A 23744-nucleotide genomic window follows, 5' to 3' on the forward strand; every position below is an offset into this window, starting at 1 on the left:
AAGAATATTCTTCCATTTGACCATACTCGTGATGATCTTAAAGATCCTGATCCCTTAGGTAACACACATATACAATGCTAATTACATCAGTGGTGAGATACCTAATTCTAAATATTCCTACATTGCTACACAAGGTTGTCTTCCAACCACTATCAGTGACTTTTGTCAATGGTGTGGCAGGAAAGAGCATGATTATAGTCATGATTACAAATGAAACGGAGAGAGGTCGTGATAAGTGTGCTCATTACTGGCCTGATCATAAAGAGTCCCTATTGTTTGGAAGAGTTAAAAATTGCCTGTCTCAATGAAGTTGTCCATCCTTGCTTTGTTGTTCGCCATTTTGTTCTCAATGACATTTCGAGATATTTTTCAATACCAATTCAAAGCTTGGCCTGATCATGGTGTACACAATAATCCTCAAGACATTTTGAACTTTAGGGAAAACATTAACCTCAAAACGAAAGAGTTAATTGATGCTGGTCACACACCAGGTCCTCTAGTGGTCCATTGCAGTGCTGGAATTGGTCGTACCGAACATACATTGCAATTGATATCATTATCAAACTTATTGAGTATCAAGGTTGGGAATAATGTGAGATTGACATCCAACGTACTGTTCAACTACTACGTACTCATCGTTCTGGTATGGTACACAACTGAAGAGACCAATATCGTTTTATTTATCATACTATAAAAAGATATGTAGAGACTAATAGTAAAGATAAAAGTGATTCTGAAACAGCTGCTATTTATGAGAATATTTCGTTGTCAACTTAATTGATCCTTTATTTATTTTTAACTACTCCATACTATTGCAAATGTCTTATTATAGCTTCCTAAATTTACAAATGTGTGGTAAATAAAGTATAGACTTTTTAACTAGTGTTAATTCTATAATATATTTTATATTGTGTTAATTACTTGCTATCAGTTCTTCAGTATCAATGTTTTGATATTTTAATTATGCCCTTCTTGTATGTATCTTTATTGACATTTGAATTGGCCTTTTTTTTTATATTTAAGTTGATTTTTTTGCTAGTTGTTGTTGACATTTGAATTGGAGCTGGTAGATTTTGGAATCTAGCTGTTCATCTGACTGTAAATCTGGTCAAGTTTATAGTGATGGTCACTGCAATGCTCCACACTACTCAGGTGACTTCCATGCATGGACACCAATGGAAACTGCTATGGTGGTGGCATACTTGAACCAGTGGTTGTGATGCACTTGTGAATAAGGCAACACAAATCATACCTTCACTGAGCAAAACCTGGTCTACCGTTTTTAAGACAGCATTACACCATACTACACCAAACTATCAATAAACTTTTAGCAGGTACAGTGCCCTAAATCACTCTATCAGGTGACAAGAATCAAGTCAAAAGATGATTTTGTATTAACTAGTACACAAATAAACTTAAAGTTTGAAAATCAATGTCAAACAACCATAGCAATGGGACTGCTGCAAACCAACTTCTACTACATGGTTAATATAATTGTTTACTTAATTGTGACCATTGTAATATAAATAATATCATATATTCATTTACTATTTATGGCTATTTATCATATTACAAGGTGTTTTTCTAACTAACACTATGTACAGTACTCATAATATACCAGAGTGTTGTTGATCATACCTCTGTGGGTCTTATGATAATAATACACTCCCCTACAATAAATGTTAGGTCCTACAAAATCATAATAATTTGTGATTTATGATCTCTCCATTTCTTAATTGTTGGGCTTACTTTATCTTCCTTTCTCTCAAAAATGATTAGTACCTATGCACATTTAATTTGAGGCTAACATCACCTCTAGAGAGAGAGGGAAGAGAGGAGGGTAGTATCTAGAGGGAGGTGAAGGAAACGTAATGTTTGCCATGGATCTAAATTCTTTTGCAATCCATTCATATACAGTGATGTTATACAGACTATCCCAGTTTATTAATAAGGAACCCTCACACAAAATATTGAAAGTAATTGAACTAGAGTATATTGTTATAGACTTAGTCAACAGGTATTGTTATAATTTAAAAATACAACTGCTTAAAAAACAAAGTAATAACATCCAATTAGTTTAATAAGAGTAACTACCTCAAGAGATTCTTGTTATTTTAATTTCCATGTCGGATTGTTTAATAAGTTCTTTTACTGCTAAACTATTATCTCATTGGCTTATAATATTACATATGTAAGAGTAATACTTTTGTACACAATTGTCCCATTATGCAACACATGAATTCAGATAAGTGTGTTCTTTATTACCATATATAGATATACCAGGTTATTTTCTTATCTGTTGAATTCATCAATGTACACTGATAATCCATATATGGTAAAATATTTTGTTAACTAGACTCACATGTTGCAAAGGGTCTTTACTCACATAGTGTGCTTTTATGGCATTATTCTTGTGCACACATTGCTTTGAAGAATATTAAATCCTAGCTAAGCATGTTCTACTCAACTCATCACATTACATCTACAGAAAAGTCTCAAGATGTTATATGCAGTCTCTGTCTTGCATATGCACTAGTACTCTGTGCAAATGCTCAACAAATGCCACCGTCACTCTGGAGATGGCCTAATTCTAACTCATCCTATCTGTCATATGGTCCTCCAAGCACTTCAACAAATGCTGACTACAATGGTGAGAGTGCTTGTGGTGGTGGAGGGGACCCTAAGATTTCCTGGTCATGTCCCCATCTGATGCTTCTCTCTCCTGACTGCAAAACGCTGCTAAAATGGATGGAAATGACTGGGCAGTGTATGTGTAGCAGGAATTGGACAGCAATCAGATTGTGGAAAGTGCTTTCAGCTGGAAATTACTGTGGTGGTACTTATCCCCCTAAACCAAAGTATATAATTCAGGCTGTAAATACTGGCTCTGATGTCTCTAGTGGACAATTTGATATTCTCATTGGACAGGTGGGTTTGGAATCTATGATGCTTGTTCATCTGATTGCAAAATCTGGTCAAGTTTGTAGTGGTGGTCACTGCAATGCTCCACAGTACTCAGGTGACTTCCATGCATGGACACCAAATGGAAACTGCTATGGAGGTGGCGTACTTGATCCCAATGGTTGTGATGCACTTGTGAATAAGGCAACACAAAATCGTACCTTTGCTGAGCAACACTGGTTCTACTGGTTGTAAAGCAGCATTGGAGCACAACTACCACCAAAAAACTTTCAAGTAAACTTCAAGCAGGTACAGTGTCCTAAATCACTTACCAAGTAACAGGAATCAAGTCAAAGATGATTATTTATTAACTAGTCCACACATAGACTTGAAGTTGGAAAATCAAGGTCGAACAACCACAAACAATGGACTGTTGTAAGCCACTTGTGCATGGAGACAGAATGTACAAGTTTCACTGATTTCAACTGGCCTCAGGTGGTTGTGTGTAACCAGGTGGCATACGAACATGAACTGAACTGAGTGCATATTTCTTGTTGTAATGAACAATTGGTTTACTTATATTGATATATTTTACTTTGCTTTATAAATGTATATGATTAACAGAGAAATGGTAGTAGTGAGTAATCAACTAGAATAAATTAATTTATGATTTAATGATACATTAATACATTAAACATATTCAGTCAACATTCAACCATTATCCCTGATTTGAAGTTGGGGCTTCAACCCCCCCTGCCCCCCCCCCCTTCCTACCCCTATGCTGCAAGCTATGCTGTTCATGGACAAGGAGTGTACGGAAGTTGCGTGGGCGTTTCAAACCGAAAAGTTGCAAAACCACACCCATATAATTATATAATTGACACCACGTGGTTCCGAGTGACCTGTGTTTTGTTACACCGGTTGACACCAGATAGCCACGATGGAGTATCCGACTTGGTGTCTGGCCAGCACCTCGAGGGGGTCGAAGTCGGGGATCGGCTGGCCACCGGTTCTAGTGTTATCGCTCCTTGCGACGGGAATGTGGTAGGACAAGTTCACGATCTGGCAATTGCGTGGATGTATGCCTTGATTCCCCTAGCCTGGAGTTTTTGTCCTTTTTTTTAAACTTTTTTTTTCATCTATTTTCATCATTCTTTGGTGTTTTGTCTTTTTTAACTATAAACTATAATATAATTTTTTTATTAAATATTACAGTGTTTACGTTCAGTAGGTGTGGCAATTAATTGATCACATTTATAGACATACCTTCAAAGCCAGATCAAAGAAATGGCGATGCCTTTTGCTTCACTATATGTTCTTATTATTCTCTGTAGTTGCGTTCTAGGAGACTATCTACTGGGTGTAGGTCGGTATGATATTACTGGACCAGCTGTACAAATAGAAATGGTTAGTGTTCTGTTTTGGACTGATAATCCACTGATAATAGACACGACAATTCTATTATGAACAAATAGATAGATAGATGACGGAGTTATTTATATTTTAAATTCTATTATTATAGATGGGAATGGCTAATCCTAAACAAATTGCTCGTGGCATCCATTTTCGTCAGTACAGCCGAGCTTACATTATTGCTGACTTGAAAAATCCTCAAACTCGTGTTGTCTTTGTTAGTATTGATGCCTGTTATGGGAACACAATTATGAAAATGAAAGTAAGTACTTACAACAGTGATCTAGGATTAGATAAGTTCTTGACTAAATAATATCAGTACATACCCACAGTGACTGAAAATAGCTACCATTAGTAAGTCTCTAGACTGGTGAAGATCAGTACTTATCACAGTGAACTAGGATAGCTACCATTAGTATTTTCTAGACTAGTTACCATACTTACCTATGATAGTTTACCATTTCTAAGTTCTAGACTATTAAACATCAGTACTTACTACATTGATAATTCAGCATTATAATCTTTCCTAGCTCCTATATGATAATCTAGGTAAGTAATACATTTATAGATTACTGAAAAAATTATTTTAAATGTAATACATACTAGTTCATTTCTTCTTAGTAATTGAACAGCTAAAACCAAGTATGGTGACCTTTATACTAATGATAATGTGTATCTCTGGTACACATACACACTCTGGACCAGCTGGTTATTTTCATATCTTCTCTATGAAGTGACATCATTAGGATTTGTACAGGAACACTAGACTCATTAGTGGATGGTAAGAATTACAAACCTAACAACATACATATATACTGGTTGGTTAGTCTGTATCTGTGTAGATAACTATTGTCAATTTTTTTTATTTTTAGTAATATCTTATGAACTCATTATTGTCATTTTACCTCTATAAGTAACTATCCTCTCTTATTTAGGCATTGTTGGTAGTATTTCCAGAGCTCATGACGATATGAAACCTGGAAAGCTAATGGTCAATATTGGACAGTTACTTAATGCTAGTATTAATCGTAGTCCTACTGCTTATCCTGTTGAATCCTGATGCTAAGGAGTGAGGAACTCTCTCTCTCTCTCTCTCTCTCTCTCTCTTTCTCTTCATACTCTATTCATCATACCATTCATCTATTCAACCTTTCATTTATAGTTATGAATATGATACTGACAAAATATGACAGTTCTCAAGTTTGTGTTGATAGTTCTGGTAATGACATGGGACTTATCAGGTACATATCATACTATAATAGTAATAATAATAATAATAATAATAATAATATATTTGTTATATTAGTTGGTTTGCTGTTCACTGTACTAGTATGAACAATACTAATGTATTAATTAGTGGAGATAATAAAGGATATGCATCTTTATTACATGAGAAGGCAATGGATCCACAATCATTACCAGGACATGTATGTTAATAAATAGTTATTTGTTTCTTTCTTAGCCATGAGGTCACATGATATACATAGATATACCACATTTTTTTGTTCTCATTAGAGCAAGTTTGTTGCTGCTTATGCTCAAAGTAACGAGGGTGATGTCTCTCCTAACATAAAGGACCGTGTTGTCAGCATACTGGTAAACCATGTGATAATATCTCATCAACTTGTAATGGAAGGGTGAGTCATATTTTGGTATTATACTGTACCTTTTGTCATGATATGATGAAGTGAGTATGTGTCATAATACACTATGATTGTAATAGAGTTAATATAACAGTTAGTACATTAGTGTCTTATTGTCTTGGTATTTGGTATGATCACTTTACACTTTAAATGATAGAACATAGGAGCATTGTCCCTTATATTGACTTGTTAAGTGAATGTACTTCTTAACTTAATTACCAGCTGTCAGGTAACATTCGCATATGAGGACAGATCATTGTATGACTTTCAGTGTATCACATGATGGTCAATTAAAATATTTGTGGATGCTTGGGTAATTTCATATAGATAGATAGAATAAATACTTTTTGAGAAGTACTTATTCATATATTAATTTAAGTCACTTTATTGTGTTCTTTTTATTAGAATGAAGATTGTATTGCATTTGGTCCTGGTAAAGATATGTTTGATAGTACACGTATTATTGGAGAAAGACAATTCAATAAAGGAAAAGTAAGACTTTATTATAACAGTTACTATCTTCAGTATCTTGTTATAATAATTGTAGATGTATAAAATATTTAGAGATTTCTTAAGGATGTCATCATAATATTTATTTATGTTTCTAATCTATGCTCTATTATATAAGCTCTACCTAGCATCTAGTTGTTCCTCTACCTTAAATAAACACATACTGGAATATAAGCTCCTACTTTATATTAGCATCTAGTTGTTCCTCTACCTTAGATAAACACATACTCGAATATAAGCTCCTACTTTATATTAGCACCTAGTAATGCAAATAAGCACTTATTGGAATATAACCTTCTCTTAAGCTCCTACTATAATTTAGGCTCATATTACACAATTATATAAACACACTACTATATTATAGGAATTATATGACAGTGCTGAAGAGGAAATCGTTGGACCTATTCAATATATACATGTATTTGAGGATTTTCCCAGATAGAAGTGGATATCAATGGAAAAAAAGTAAGAGAGAGAGAGAGAGAGGTGTTGTGTGTGTGTGTGTGAGAGAGAGAGAGAGAGAGGTGAGATGGACATATTATCACTTGTTTTTATACAGGTACAAACATGCACACCAGCAATGGGTGACAGTTTTGCAGCTGGTACTATTGATGGTCCTGGAGCATTAGCTTCAGACAAAGTATATACCAACTATTACATACCTCTTAATATAAAATCAATACAGTATTATATTACACTATACACAAAATTATATATGATCTATGTGTTACAGATGACACCACAGGAAATAAATTCTGGGACTTTTGTCCGGTCATTTATTACATGATCCCTCTCATGAACAGAAGTGTTGTCATCATCCTAAACCTATCCTCCTTGATACAGGTACATAGTAGATATGAGAGTAGTTACCAATAGTTACTATATTAACAATAACGTTACCATTGATATGTGAAGCATTATCCATTATGTTGATAAGTTACTCAATTGTTGCTTTTTTGCGATAGTGTTACTGCAGTAGTACTTGTAAAATTTCCTAGCAATCTTTGCTGATAATGGTCTTGCATATTCTTAGAATGAGGCTGTTATTAATCAATATAATATTATCTTTATTAATGTATCTTATTATTAGGAGATATGGATGTTCCTTATCCGTGGGCACCTAAAATAGTGTCCATTACAAATTCTTACAGTTGGGTCAGTTAGTGATTATAGCTGTACCAGGGGAATTTACTACTATGTCTGGTAGACGACTTAGAAATTGCCGTCAAACAAGTTAGTAATCTGTGATCAGCATACATCATGAAATACAATGAGTCATTTTATCACTCTCTCTCTCTCTCTCTCTCTCTCTCTCTCTTCCTTCCCTTTATTGTTTTCATTGACATCCACTTACATGTAGTTCATTAATAACTTATTAATCTCTTCTATTATTGTAGACATTAAATGATAATGCATTTGTGGTGGTGCTATACCAGTTATTGCTGGTCTATCAAACACATACTCTGATTATATTGCAACTTACTAAAGAGTACCAGGTGAATAGGATCTATTGTAGATCTCTATTTTCTAAGACTTCATTTATTAACTTATTCTCTTATGTTTAAATTATTTAGCAACAACGTTATGAAGCTGCTTCCACAATTTTTGGTCCACATACATTGGAAGCTTATATACAAGAGTTTGATAGACTAGCAGCTGCTTTAGCCAAAGTACACTTTTTATCTCCATCTTATCTCCTTAATGAGTTTTCTCTTTATAGAATGAAACTATAAGTCTAATGTCACTGTTTCTGACTACTCTGGAAAACAACTATCATTTCAGTTACCTGTATTGAAGGATGCTGCTCCAAGAGGCAAGAATTTTGGTGATGTTAAGAGTGATGTGAAAAGTACTTATAATGTGGTAAGTTTTGTTAAGAAATGAACTAGTATTATAGGAATGGATTAACAAATTAATTGACAAATAGATATATTGATGTACAGACAGTGAGATGAGGTACTAATGTATTACCTTTTAGAATGACACAGTTACAGTCCAGTTCTATTCTGGTAATCCACGCAATAATAGGATGGTAATGTTACATTTATTAATAGTACATTCAGCAATGACATCATACTATATATTACTATTTTAAACAGACTGAATCTACATTTTTGACTGTTGAACAACAGAACAATGATGGACAATGGAATACCATATGTAATGATGTCTCCTTTGAAACAAGGTATGGGCAAAAACCAGTGTATTATTAATGAGTAATTCTTGTATCATCTTATAGGTTTTATTGGAAATATGAACACAATGATTTAGTATGTATCATTGATGATTTTTGAGAGGTTGTACTAGTGACATCACCATAGAATGGACTATTCCTCCAGGTACTCCTGCTGGAAACTATCGTATCAGACATTTTGGATACTACAAACACGAGGGAGTACACTCTTATAGTGGTATATCTAGCATTTTTAAAGGTACAACAGGTGAGCAGGTCAGGAGATTGTTTATTCTTGCATTGTATTTTTTTAATCAATGCTAACTTTCCTTGATCATATATATTGTGTATCTTTTTGACTTTAAGCTCCTTTTTTATTTACTGCTACCCGCTGTTACATATTATATAGTTATATATTATGTTCCACCCTCATTTATATATGAAAATAAGACAAAATATTTTCTTTATTTATTTTAACTTTTATATTTACATTATCTGATTTCATGGTATTTAGTTTTTTGTATATCTTACTTGTAACGCAGCAGAAACCAAGTTTTTATAAACTATAGTTAAAAACCACTAGATGTACAATAATTTATCAAAGTGGCTAAAACCATTCTTCATCAATTCCACTCCAAATTTTAAAAATACAGAGTATAGTGACTAGTATTGACAATGATAGTAGTACACTTGGAGGACTGCATAAAAATGAACATTTTCACTATTAATTAGGTTTGGTGATAACCACTCCCAGAATGTACTAAATGTGTCCATACAAGTAAATGATATATATTCATTAATTTCCTGCTCCATCAGATGAGTTCCAATATCATATTCAATAATTTTTTTCGGCCACTCTACCTCGAGATATTTTGTTATCTGATTTATAATATTTACATTATATCAATACATGTTTTTATAGTGAAAACAAATTTTAAAAAAAAAAGTGATAGTTTAAAAACTGACCAGATGTACATAAATTTATCAAAGTGGCTAAACCCCTCAATTATTCAGTATATAATATTTATTGATTCAGTTATTTTTATGAGAATGTTTCATTTGTAATCCTTATACCTTATACTTGACTACTCGTGCTAGTACATATGACTTCATTATAGCTTTCCATATTTAAATATGTATATAATTTCACAGACTCTCGTATACATGTTTATTGTCGTCATAACATTGCCATTATGTGGTAATGATAAATGCATTTTGTTAGAATATCCATGTAATGGCATGAGTCGTTATATTTTAGATCAAAATTTTGAAAATAGCCTCTCATTAGCTAGCAGAATTTTGGAATATAATTGAATCAATAAATATCTTTATTTGTAGAATGTTAGCTTTTGTGTTTTGAGAACAAGTCCAGACAAATACTAAATCACAAAGAAAGAAAAGCCATACTTACGTTTTTAGTTGTTTACAGGCTTATATATTGAGAAAGTTGAAATATGGTCTTGTGCCTTTAAACACACATCATATTTCAATAAGGAATTGGACAGCAATCAGAATTGTGGAAAGTGCTTTCAGCTGGAAATTACTAGTGGTGGTACTTATCCCCCTAAAACCGAAGTATATAGTTCAGGCTGTAAATACTGGCTCTGATGTCTCTAGTGGACAATTTGATATTCTCATTGGAGCAGGGGGTGTTGTGGAATCTATGATGCTTGTTCTTCTGATTGCAATCTGGTCAATTTGTAGTGGTGATCACTGCAATGCTCCATAGTACTCAGGTGACTTCCAGCATGGACACCAAATGGAAACGCTATGGTGGTGGTGTACTTTGATCCCAATGGTTGTGATGCACTTGTAATAAGGCATCATAAAATCTACCTTTGCTGAGCAAACACTGCATGGTCTATAGTTATAAGGTAGAAAGATTAGAGCAACAACCTACCACCAAAACTTTCAAATAACTTCAAGCAGGTAGAGTGTCCTAATCACTCTATCAGGTAACAGAATCAAGTCAAAGATGATTATGCATTAACTAGTGCACAAATAACTTAAAGTTGGAAAATCAAGGTCGAACAACCACAAACATGAACTGTTTGTAAGCCAACTTGTGCATGGAGGCAGAATGTACAGAGTTTCACTGATTCCAACTGGCCTCAGGGTGTTTTGTGTGTAACCAGGCTGGCATACCGAACCTGAACTGAACTGAGTGCATATTTTCTTGTTGTAATGAACAATTTGGTTTACTATATTGATTATATTTACTTTGCTTTGTAATATTTAAGCTAGCTACTTATGTGTGTATATAGTTCCTAGTTAATATAATTGTTTGCATAATTGTGATATTGTCATATAATCAATTGAACTTTCAGACTGCCATATATATATATATATTATAATGAGTACCAGACCAATTGTAGTGCGAGTGATCAACTAGAATAAATTAATGTAAATGATTTAATAGTAAGTTAATACATAAACCTTATTCAGTCAAACACTCAATCATGATCCATAGCGAGATAATACAATACATTGTCTAATGGAACTTGTAAATCTTAAAAGTTATGGCTGTAATAATATTTTTTATACATTTACATTCAGTGGGTGTGGTTACTGTGGTAAATGATAGCCATACCTTTAAAGCCAGATCAAAGATATGGCGAGGCCTTTTGCTTCACTATTGTTTTAACTGTTCTCTGTAGTTGCGTTCTAGGTGACTCAGACATCTAACTGGGTGTAGTCGATATGATATTACTGGACCAGCTGTACAAATAGAAATGGTTAGTGTTCTGTTTGGACTGATAATCCACTGATAACAGACATGACATATTCCATTATAGACAAATTGATAGATTGATGACGGAGTTATTTTATATTTTAAATTCTATTATTATAGATGGGAATGGCTAATCCTAAAACAACATTGCTCGTGGCATCCATTTTCGTCAGTACAGCCGAGCTTACATTATTGCTGACTTGAAAAATCCTCAAACTCGTATTGTCTTTGTTAGTATTGATGCCTGTATGGGAACACAAATTATGAAAATGAAAGTAAGTACTTACAACAGTGACCTAGGATAACTATCATTATATAACTTCTTGACTAATGACATAACCCCAGTACATACCAACCACAGGACTAAAGATAGCTACCATTAGTAAGCTCTAGACTGGTGAGATCTGTACTTATCACAGTGAACTAGGATAGCTACCATTAATATTTTCTAGACTAGTACTTACCAACTTACCTATGATAGTTATCATTTCTAAGTTCTAGACTAGTATACATCAGTACTACTATAATACCTTTCAGCATTATGATCTTTTCCTAGCTCCTATATGATAATCTAGGTAAGTTAATACATTTATAGATTACTGAAAAATTATTTTAAATGTAATACACTTACTAGTTCATTTCTTCTTAGGTAATTGAACAGCTTAAACCAAGTATGGTGACCTTTATACTAATGATAATGTGTGTATCTCTGGTACCCATACACACTCTGGACCAGCTGGGTATTTTCAATATCTTCTCTATGAGTGACATCATTAGGATTTGTACAGGAACCACTAGACTCATTAGTGGATGGTAGAAATTACAAACTAACACTATACATATATACTGGTTGATTAGTCAGTATCTTTGTAGATACTATTGTCCAATTTTTTTTTATTTTTAGTAATAATCTTATGAACTCATTATTGTCATTTACCTCTATATGTAACTATCTCTCTTATTATAGGCATTGTTGGTAGTATTTCCAGAGCTCATGACGATATGAAACTGGAAAGCTAATGGTCAATATTGGACAGTTACTTAATGCTAGTATTAATCGTAGTCCTAACTGCTTATCCTTTTGAATCCTGATGCTAAGGAGTGAGGAACTCTCTCTTTCTCTCTCTCTTCTCTCTCTGTCTCTCTCTCTCTCTCTCTCTCACTCACTCTATTCATCATACCATTCATCTATTCATTTACAGTTATGAATATGATACTGACAAAAGTTATGACAGTTCTCAAGTTTGTTGATAGTTCTGGTAATGAATATGGGACTTTGTCAGGTAACATATCATACTATAATAATAATAATAATAATAATAAATAATAATAATAAATAACATATTTGTTATATTAGTTGGTTTGCTGTTCACTGTACAAGTATGAACAATACTAAAGTATTAATTAGTGGAGATCAATAAAGGATATGCATCTTTATTACATGAGAAGGCAATGGATCCACAATCATTACCAGGACCAGTATGTTTTAATAAATAGTTATTAATTTCTTTTCCTTATCTATGAAGTCATCATGATATACATGTGATATATCACAGAATTTTTGTTCTCATTAGAGCAAGTTTGTTGCTGCTTATGCTCAAGTAACGGAGGTGATGTCTCCCCTGCAACATAAAGGACCACATTGTCTGCATAACTGGTGAACCCTGTGATAAGATCTCATCAACTTGTAATGGAAGGGTGAGTCATGTATTATTACGTACCTTTTGTCATGACATGAGTATGTGTCATAATACACTATGACTATAATAGAGTTAGATATGTAATATCATAGTTATAGTACATTGGTGTCTTATTGTCTTTGGTATTTGAGAGCCCCTTTACACATTTAAATGATATATAGATAGAACATAGGAGCATTGTCCTTATATGGACCGGTTAAGTGAATGTACTTCTTAAACTTAATTATCAGCTGTCAGTCATAGTATCATTGTATGACTTCAGAGTATCACATGATAAGTCAATTATTTGATATAGAAGATAGATAGATATAGACTTTTTGAGAAGTATTTATTCATATAATTAATTTTTATGTGTTCTTTTTATTAGAATGAAGAATTGTGTTGCATTTGGTCCTGGTAAAGATATGTTTTTGATAGTACAACGTATTAATTGGAGAAGACAAATTCAATAAGGAAAAGTAAGACTTTATTATAACAAGTTTATAATCTTCAGTATCTTGTTATTAATAATGTGTAAATGGTATAAAATATTTAGATTTCTTAAGGATGTCATCATAATATTTATTTATTTTCTAATCTATGCTCTATTATATAAAGCTCCTACTTTATGTAGCACTAGTTATTCCTCTACCTTAATAAACACATACTGGAATATAAGCTCCTACTTTATATTAGCATCTGTTGTTCCTCCTACCTTAGATAACACATACTTGGAATATAGCTCTACTTTATATTAGCGAACCTAGTAATGAAAATAAGCACTTATTGGAATATAACCTTCTCTTAAGCTCCTACTATAATTAGGCTCATATTACACAATTATATAAACACATACTATAATTATAGGAACTTATATGACAGTGCTGAAGAGGAAATCGTTGGACCTATTCAATATATACATGTATTGAAGATTTTTTTCCAAGATAGAAGTGGATATCAATGAGAAAAAAGTAAGAGAGAGAGAGAGAGAGTGAGATGGCCATATTATCACTTGTTTTTTATACAGGTACCAAACATGCACACCAGCAATGGGACCGTTTTACAGGTTTTGCAGCTGAGTACTATTGATGGTCCTGCGACATTTTAGCTCATACAAAGTATATACCACTATTTACATACCTCTTAATATAAAATCAATACAGTATTACTTTACACTATACACAAAATTCTATGATCTATGTGATTACAGATGAACCCACACCGGAAATAATTCTGGGACTTAGTAGGTCATTTCTTGCATAAACTCCTTCTCTGGAACAGAAGGCTTATCACATCCTAACCCTATCCTCCTTGGATACAGGTACATTAGTAATACAATGTCTTTTACCATTAGTTGACTATATTTAACAATACGTTTTATATTGTATCTGTCTTATTAGGAGAGTGATGTGATGTTCTTATCCGTTGGGCACCTAACATAGTCCCATTACAAATCCTTAAAGTTGGTCAGTTAGTGATTATAGCTGTACCAGTGGGATTACTACTATGTCTGGTAGGACGACTTAGAAAATGCCGTCGCACAAGTTAGTATCTGTGATTACGCATACATTATGAAAAACAAATGAGTCTTTTTATCACTTCCTCTCCCTCCATCTCCCCGTTCCTCTCTCTCTCTCTCATCTCTCTCTTCCCTCCCTTTATTATTTCCCATTGAACATTCACTTTACATGTAAGTTCATTAATAACTTATTGTATTGTTTACTCTACTTCATATTCTTGTAGACATTAGTTGGTGGGATTTATTGCGATGATCTTAGACCCGTCCATTGCTGCGTGCTAAATCAAACACATCCTCCTGATGTTAGTCTTGACAAACTTACGAAGAGTCCCAGGTTGGAATAGGAGTCATATTGTAGACTCTGATGTTTCTAAGACTTTATTTGATTAACTTATTCTCTTATTGTTAAAATTATTTTTTTTAGCAACAACGTTAACTGAAGCTGCTTCCACCAATTTTTGGTCAGCATACATTAGAAGAGAACTTTATACACAGAGTTTTATAGACTAGCAGCTGCTTTAGCAAAGAGTACACTTTTTATTCCCTCCTTATCTCCTTAATGAAGTTTTTCCCGCTTTAAAGAATGAAATATTAAGGCTAATGTCACTGTTCCCGACTATTTGGGAAAAACACTATCATTTCAGGTATTACAGTATTGAATGATGCTAGGGAACCCCAAGAGGCAATAAAATTTTTGGTGATATAAGGAATGATGTGAAAAGAGTAACTTATAATGTGGTACGTTTGTTAAGAAATGAACACTAGTATTATAACGGAATAGAATTAACAAATTAAATGACAAAATCAGATTTATTGATGTACAGACAGTGAGATGAGGTACTAATGTATTCACCTTTTTTAGAATGACACAGTTACAGGTCCTAAGTTCTATTCTGGTAATCCACGCAAGAATAGGATGGTATGTTAAACATTTAGTAATAGTAACATTCAGCAATGACATCATACTATATAATTACTATTTTAAACAGACTGAATCTACATTTTTGACTGTTGAACAACAGGGAACAGTGATGGACAATGGAATACCATATGTGAATGATGCCTCCTTTGAAACAAGGTATGGGCAAAATCAGTTGTATTATTAATGAGGTAAATTCTGTATTTTCATTGTCATCTTATAGATTTTATGGGAAATATGAACACACAATGATTTAGTATGTATTATTGATGAATTATATTGGGAGGTTGTACTAGTGACATCACCATAGAATGGACTATTCCTCAGGTTACTCCTGCTGGAAACTATCGTATCAGACCGATTTGGATACTACCAAACGAACGATGGAGTTTACACTACTTATAGTGGTATATCTAGGATTTTTAAAGTACAAGGGTGAGCAGGTCAGGAGATTGTTGTATTCTTGCATTGTATTTTTTTAATCAATGCTAACTTTCCTTTATCATATATATTGTATCTTTTTGACTTTCTTTAAGCTCCTTTTTTATTTCCTACTACCCCGCTGTTACATATTATATTAGTTTATATATTATGTTACGCACCCTCTTTTATATATGAAAATAAGACAAAATATTTTTGGCCTTATTTTAACTTTATATGTTACATCATCTGATTTCATGGTAATTACTTTGTGTGACTATCTTACTTGTAGCAGAAACCAAGTATTGAAAAACCAACTAGATGTACAATAATTTATCAAAGTGGCTAAAACATGCTTCAAATTAATTCACTCCAAATTTTAAAAATACTGAGTATAGTGACTAGTATTGAACAATGTAGTAGCACAACTGGAGGACTGCATAAAAATGATATTTTTACTATTAATTAGTTAGGTGATAAAACCACTCCCAGAATGTATAAATGTGTCACATATAGTAAATGATATATGTTCATTAATTCCGGGCTCCATCAGATGAGTTCAATGATCATATCATAGTCAATAACTTTTTTTTTAGTCCAACTTCTAACTCAAGATTTTGTATGGACCAAAGCCACAACCTTTAACTTTGTGACCAAAGGATACAGAAGAGGAGCGAGAGAGGGGAGAGGGAGAGAGAGAGAGAGAGAGAGAGAGGGAGAGGGAGAGGGAGTTACATATAAAGAGGACAATAAGTTGGGAAAGAGGGAAGGAAAGAAGAGAAACACAGAGACAGAGAGAGCAACAATGAAATATGAGAGATACAAATAATATCTTAAACATCCCACCAGATGCTTTCAGTATAATGACACAATTCATCATCTATTTCACAAAATTTGTTACGAGTCTTCCCAAAACTATCAAAATGTTTCTTAAAATTCTTCTGATAAAATATTAGCTGTTACCGAACAAAAACTATAAATTAAAAGTGTCTAAATTAGTAGTTATTGCATTTATAATTAAGTGTGTCCCTTTCCTAACCTTTCTTGTCTATAAGAGAACATATAAAACAGCTTTGGTGATAGCCATAAAGTCTTTATAATTCATTTTGGCTTGTGAGCTAGCACATTTAATTGTGCCTCCTTCCAAGAGCTAAACCAGTAAATGAGAACCAACCAGATCGAGGTATGAAATCATTCCTATCTGTAAGGGAGGGGAAGAAATATGGGAGGAATACAGGAAGGAGAAGGGTGGGAGAGAAGAGAGATTAAACTAAAGATAAATAATATATTACAAGTTTACCAATATAGAGTCTTTCGTGTGCTGAGTTTGTGGATATTCTATTAGAGATATAAAAACAACAATTAAAAAAAGGGTCCTAAAGGGTATGTAGTATATAACTACTGTAGCTTAACAAATATAGTAACAATACTGAATGGAACAACAACCAAAGAATCAGTCACAATTAACTCAAATTTTATTCATAAAACATATACACCCTTTGACACATTCTTTTTCAAGTGTCCGATACGGAGGGTAGTTCTGGTGTAACTTACTATGATGACATCATCATGACATGACATATAGTGATGTCAATCATAGTACAACTTACTCTCCAAGGAAGCACCATAAACCCTAATCCTAATATGGAGGTAATAACAATTAGAATAAAGATATAAAAGTTAAGTATTATTCACCATTTCCTATTACTACTTCCTATCACTACTTCCTTTACTACTTCCTATTACTACGTCCTATCACTACTCTATCACTATTACTATTACTACTTCCTATCGCTACATACTTGCTAAATTCCTCATCTTCATGCCTCATCGCTTGACATGTAGACCAACCGAACATGAGTTATTGGTATAACTCCCTTTTTGGATGGTTCTCTACCTTTTGTGCATAGTACCCAGCAAAGATCCTTAATGATAAGAAATGAACCAAAATCATCCAGTGTAAGATTAGGACTAATAGAGTTTTCATATATGTTGTATTAACCTGTATATATAGTACTAGCAAGTATATTATTATTATTTACAACATGTATGAGTGTGGGTATTTCCTCTTTAAATAGAACAATACGTAGGGACACTAATGCTTAGAGTGCGGATATATAGATGCCATACATTAATGTGCATAATATCAGCCATATTTAATGACAATAAAAGACACGAGAAATAAAATTGAGGGCTTTTAATAATAAAGAGTAGATCAGTTAGTGCTAGTAATTTGTAATAAATGTATTATTATTTTATTATATGAGTACATAAATTAAAGGATTTGTTAAGACATTTTATATATAGTTCACATATACAGGTACTGTACACTAGGCAAAATAATTTAAACAGAGTCTTTTGCTAGGAAATAGTTTTTTTAAAATATTATTAGCATGCAAAGATATTAACTATGTGTTAAAAAACTTGCATTACTTAATACAGACAGGAAATGATTGAAAATATATATAAATTTCTTTTAAAAATTATTGCTGAAAAAACACTTCTATGGTAAGTCTTGTATAAACTCACCTGCATTGGTTCTATAAGGATCATTTCTTCATGAACTTTAAAAGACATATCCTATAGAAGTAAAGACAATAAAAAAATACTTAAAGTTTAGTTTTACCTTAAAATTCGTCAGCTCTAAAAGTTGCTGTAGCAACGACAAGTGTCCCTTTTGCATAACGTCTATGTTTCTCATGTTCTATGATTTTCATAATTGCCTATAATTAAATATAGGCATTATACTCATTAGACAATACAGTAATGCTACATTATATTTTTAGCAGAGGTCTGGTAAATAATTTAGTGAAGGGTCTGGTCAATACCTTTTTGTTCTTTTGTGAGTTTTTGGATTCCCCAATTTAGCTAGGGGAGCTACTCCACCTGGACCCATTTGTTCATAATCGTCCATGTCATCTGGAGACATCTCCTTTGACTGAAATGTGGGTTGGGGGGGGAACAGGAGGGGAACTTTCTTCGGAGCTTCTAGGAGATGATGAAAAGATAAGTTAAAGATAAGTTATTATGTGAGTCCTAAAACAGACACATAATCACAAACAGAAAAAAATAAAAGTTTACTGAAGTGTTACATGTTTGTGTAAAAGAAAGTATAAATTGACATTGTCAGATATTGTCAATAACTTATAGATAGTTAAATTTTATTTTCATTTTAAATTTCTAAGTAATATAATTTTATTACTGAAGAAAACACTCAAATAACTCCCAATACACCTGACTAAGCAATTATTAATTGCGTATAGAGTAAAGAGTGTTATATGATATGTTGTACAATCATTTGAGATTATTTAATGATGATTTATGATATTTGCTCTCACTACTAAACCACATGATACATGTTAATTATAACAGCTGTTTAAAACTGACTTAACAATCCTTATATTCCTAATTTGTAAAGGGAGATAACCAGGATAACATCAAAAAGCAAAACTAAACCATATTTTATAATTATATGACAACAATTAAAACTCAGCTGGCATGATATAATAATACAGAAATTATACTAGCCTTATTAAATATTCATAGTATTAACTATTGTACTTGACACCTTATAAAAGTGCTATATGTGCAGTTGTGCAATAATGTCGATAAATGTTATAAATATTATATTTATAGGACTAGCTAGAGATGAATAGAGTTCATATACAGTGTTAGATTGGTGTTGTGGAATTAACAACTCAAAATTTTATGAAACATGTCTATGTCCCTTAAGGAGACTAGTCTTACCTGTGACTGGTGTTTAAATGAGTAGCTGGTACAGTACCCACGTCTCCTCTTTCATTTTTAGCTATGTACCAAAACATGACCTAATGGATAAATGGATGGATAAAGAAAGAATAGATAAATAGATGGATGAATAAAAGAACAGATTAATGGCTAGCTGGCTAAATGGGTTAATAGATTTTGTAATCTTACATATTATTATAGTACTATACATTACTTTCCACAGTTATCACTAGAGTAATAACATATATGGTTTCATCTTGCAAACTGTCATTATGATAACACAACTATTGTTAGTTCATGTTAATATTATTATCTGACCAAATGTTTTTCTTGTTAATATCATTATCTGAATAGAATGGATAGTTTTATTTGTCATTGTAAGCTTTTTTTTCTATACAAACTGAAGCCGCAAAAACACACATGTACTGTATTGAAAGTATAGCAGAGTATTGTTGATCATACCTCTGTGGGTCTTATGATAGTAATACGCTCCCCTTCAGAGAATGTTAGGTCCTACAAAATTATAACAATTTTTGTGATTTATGAATCTCTCTATCTCTGAATTGTTTGGCTTACTTCATCTTCCTGTCCATCAAAGTGATCAGTAGCTATACAAACTTGATTTGGAGATAACAATCATCTCCTGGAAAAAAGAGAGAAAGAGGAGGAGGGATTCTGGGAGAGGAAGGCAACATAATGTTTGCCATCCCTCTAAATATTGTTTGCAAGCCATATAATGGGTATTACATAAACTATTCGCATGAACGTCAGTTATAAATAATGACCCTCACAAAAACAATGAAAGTAATGGAGTACCACTACCTGTAATAGAGTATACTTATTATCGACTTAGTCAACAAGAGTTTTTTCAAAATATCGTAGTTACACAACAATGCACATAATTATATTACAACTAAATTATTATATGTTTTAGTATTGTATAGCTTGTAATATCAAGTTATCTATTTATCTGTCTTTCCATTAATCCATATATAAATTTCGTAAATATATCAACAATACATTATTCACACTGAGCACGATTAAATACTAGATGCAAGATCAACACTAAAATTTTAATTTGATCATCAAATTTTTTTAACTGTCTCTATCTCCCTATCTCTGTTTTTTTTCTTTCTAGTAAAGTTATAATCTTCATAATAAAACCAATAGGATACAAGTAAGAGGATAATACATAGTATAGGAATATACCCAATGCAGTGATCAATATTTTTACTTAGGCTTAAATAGACACTGAACTTTATGCATATATATAATATTTTAAATTACCTCTTCTTCATTCATTGATTCCATTTTTGTAGTGACCAATTACTTCGCTATATCAGCACTCAGGTCTGTGTTACTTTGCAATAGTATGAAAGAAGGCGTGACCAGAACTAATTAAAGAGGAGTGTATGATCCAGCTGTGCAGTTAATTGATCATATGTAGATGACTTAAAAGATGTCATGTTCACTATAAACTAATTAATTGGGTTGATCTAGTATTACTTTACAATATAATATGACATTATACTGGGAATGCATTTGGGTACTAATTATACATATATACCATACTTTCATTTCATGTAAAAATTAATTATAACTATAACAAAGACAAAGAAAATCAATTACTCTAGCCAAACTAAAAATTATCAAATGACTCGAATTAATAAAAAAGAACAACAATGATAGTAAAATTGGAGGGCTGTGTATAAAAATAATTTTGACAGAGTTAGTTAGGTGATAACCACTCCCAGAATGTATTAAATGTCTCCATACTAGTAAAAGACATATATTCTTGACTCCTGCTCCATAGATGAACTTAGGGAGTCATTTTCAATAATTTTTCTTTGTCCATTTCTAACTCAAGATTTTGTTCTGGACCAATAGGCCACACTTTAACTTATGACCAAAAGGTAAGGAGAGAGAGAGAGTGAGCAAATAGTGGAAAGGAAGAGAAAAGAAAAAAGAAGAACAATGAATATAAGGAAGATACAAATAATATCTTACATCCCAACCAGATGCTTCAGTGTGATGGCACAATTCATCATCTATTTCACAAATTGTTTGCGAGTCTTCCCAAAATTATCAAAGTGTTTCATTAATTCCTCTGATAAAATATCAGCTTTATTATGTTTTACCAACAAAAACCTATAAAATTGACTGTGTCTAAAATTATTATATCATATAATTGCTCTTTCCTAACCTTTTCTTGTCGATAGGAGAGCATATAAACAGCTTTGGTGTGATAGCCATAAGTCTTCATATTCATTTTAGCTTTACGAGCTAGCACTTTTAATTGTGCCTCCTTCCCAAGAGCTAAACCAGTAATGAGAACCAACCAGATCGAGTAATAAAATCATTCCTATCTGTAAAGGAGGAAAAGAAGGAAGAATTAACAATACAGGAATGCAGGAAGAATGGAAGAATAAGAAAGAGAATTAAAGTATACTACAATACTTACCATCATAGAGTCTTTCATGTCCTGGATTTGTGGGTCTACTAACAAACATAAAAGTTAAGTATAATTTATTACTTCCAATTACTACTTTCCTATATATGATTACTTCCTAGATATTACTTCCTATTATATGTACTTGTAAAATCCTTCGTCTTCATCCTCATCATCATCTGACATATAGACCAAACCGAACATGAGTTATTGGTATAACTCCCTTTTTGGATGGGTTCTCCACCTTTTGTGCGTAATACCAGCAATAATCCTTAACAAAAAAAAGTAAATGAAAGTCATCTAGTGTAAATATACAGTAGTAGAGTACTCATATATATATTGTATTAACCTATATATATATAGTACTAGCATGTATATTATTATTTTACAACATGTATGAGTGGGTATTTCCTCTTTAAACAGAACAATACGTAGGAAGAATATAGTGTGTTTATGGTGATGCAATACATTAATCAATACAAATTTAAGCATAAATCAGGAAGTCTGGAACTAGTTTGTTTGAAGTCACAAGTAAGAAAATTTAATTCTGTGTAAAGCTTGTATTAATTAGTGGAAGTGGCTTGGAAAATATGTATTCAGATATAAATTAATGTCTCAAATATTTAAATTTTAAAAAAAAAAATTATTGCTGAAAAACACTTCTATAGTAAGGACATAAAGCACATACCTGCATTGGTTCTAATAGGATCATTCTTCATGAACTTTAAAAGCCATACTCCTATAGAAGTAAAGACAATAACAAAATTACTTGAGTTTAAAATAAAATCTTAACCTGAAATTTCTCAGCTCTAAAGGTTGCCGTAGCAACACAAGTGTCCCTTTTGCATAACGTCTCTGTTTCTCACGTTCCATGATTCTCATAATTTCCTACAATCAAATATAGGTCATTATAATAATACATTATAGATTAGCAGAGGATATCAAATGTAGGTCATTATAATAATACATTATAGATTAGCAGAGGATATCAAATGTAGGTCATTATAATAATACATTATATTAGCAGAGGATATCAAATGTAGGTCATTATAATAATACATTATAGATTAGCAGAGGATATCAAATGTAGGTCATTATAATAATACATTATAGATTAGCAGAGGGTCTAGTAGATAATTTATTAAAGGTTCTAGTCAATACCTTTCTTCATCTGTAAGTGGTTTTGGTTTTGATTTTGATTTTGTCTTTCTGCTTTAACTTGGGAAACTGCTCCACTGGTCCCATTTTTTGATAATCTTCAGGATCATCTTGTAAGAAATTCTTGATAGGCTTGTGGTTTTGGGAGGAAGAGGATCTGGAAAAATTCTTGATAGGCTTGTGGGTTTGGGAGGGAGAAGATCTGGAGAAATTCTTGATAGGCTTGTGGGTTTGGGAGGGACAGGAGGGGTGCGTCTTCTGGAGCATCTAAAAAAGAAGTGAACGAAAAGATGAAACAAGAAAATAAAAGATTACTGCATTGTTGCATGTTTGTGTAAAAACGAAGTCTAAATTGACATTGTCAGATATTGCCAATAACCTATAGCCAGTTTTTTTGTTTTTGTTTTAAAATTCTATATTATAGGTAAGATAATATATCATCACTGAAGAAAACACTCAAATAACTACTGAAATATCTGACT

The 23744-nt window shown here is 32.5% G+C and overlaps 1 pseudogene; it reads left to right on the plus strand.

Annotated features, from left to right (window-relative positions):
* Positions 1-3841: 3841 nt before the first annotated feature.
* Positions 3842-23744, plus strand: part of LOC121392877 — a 27153-nt pseudogene continuing 7250 nt past the window's right edge.

This window comes from Gigantopelta aegis, unplaced genomic scaffold (assembly GCF_016097555.1).
Source record: "Gigantopelta aegis isolate Gae_Host unplaced genomic scaffold, Gae_host_genome ctg4731_pilon_pilon, whole genome shotgun sequence".
Classification (NCBI taxonomy): Eukaryota; Metazoa; Mollusca; class Gastropoda; order Neomphalida; family Peltospiridae; genus Gigantopelta; species Gigantopelta aegis.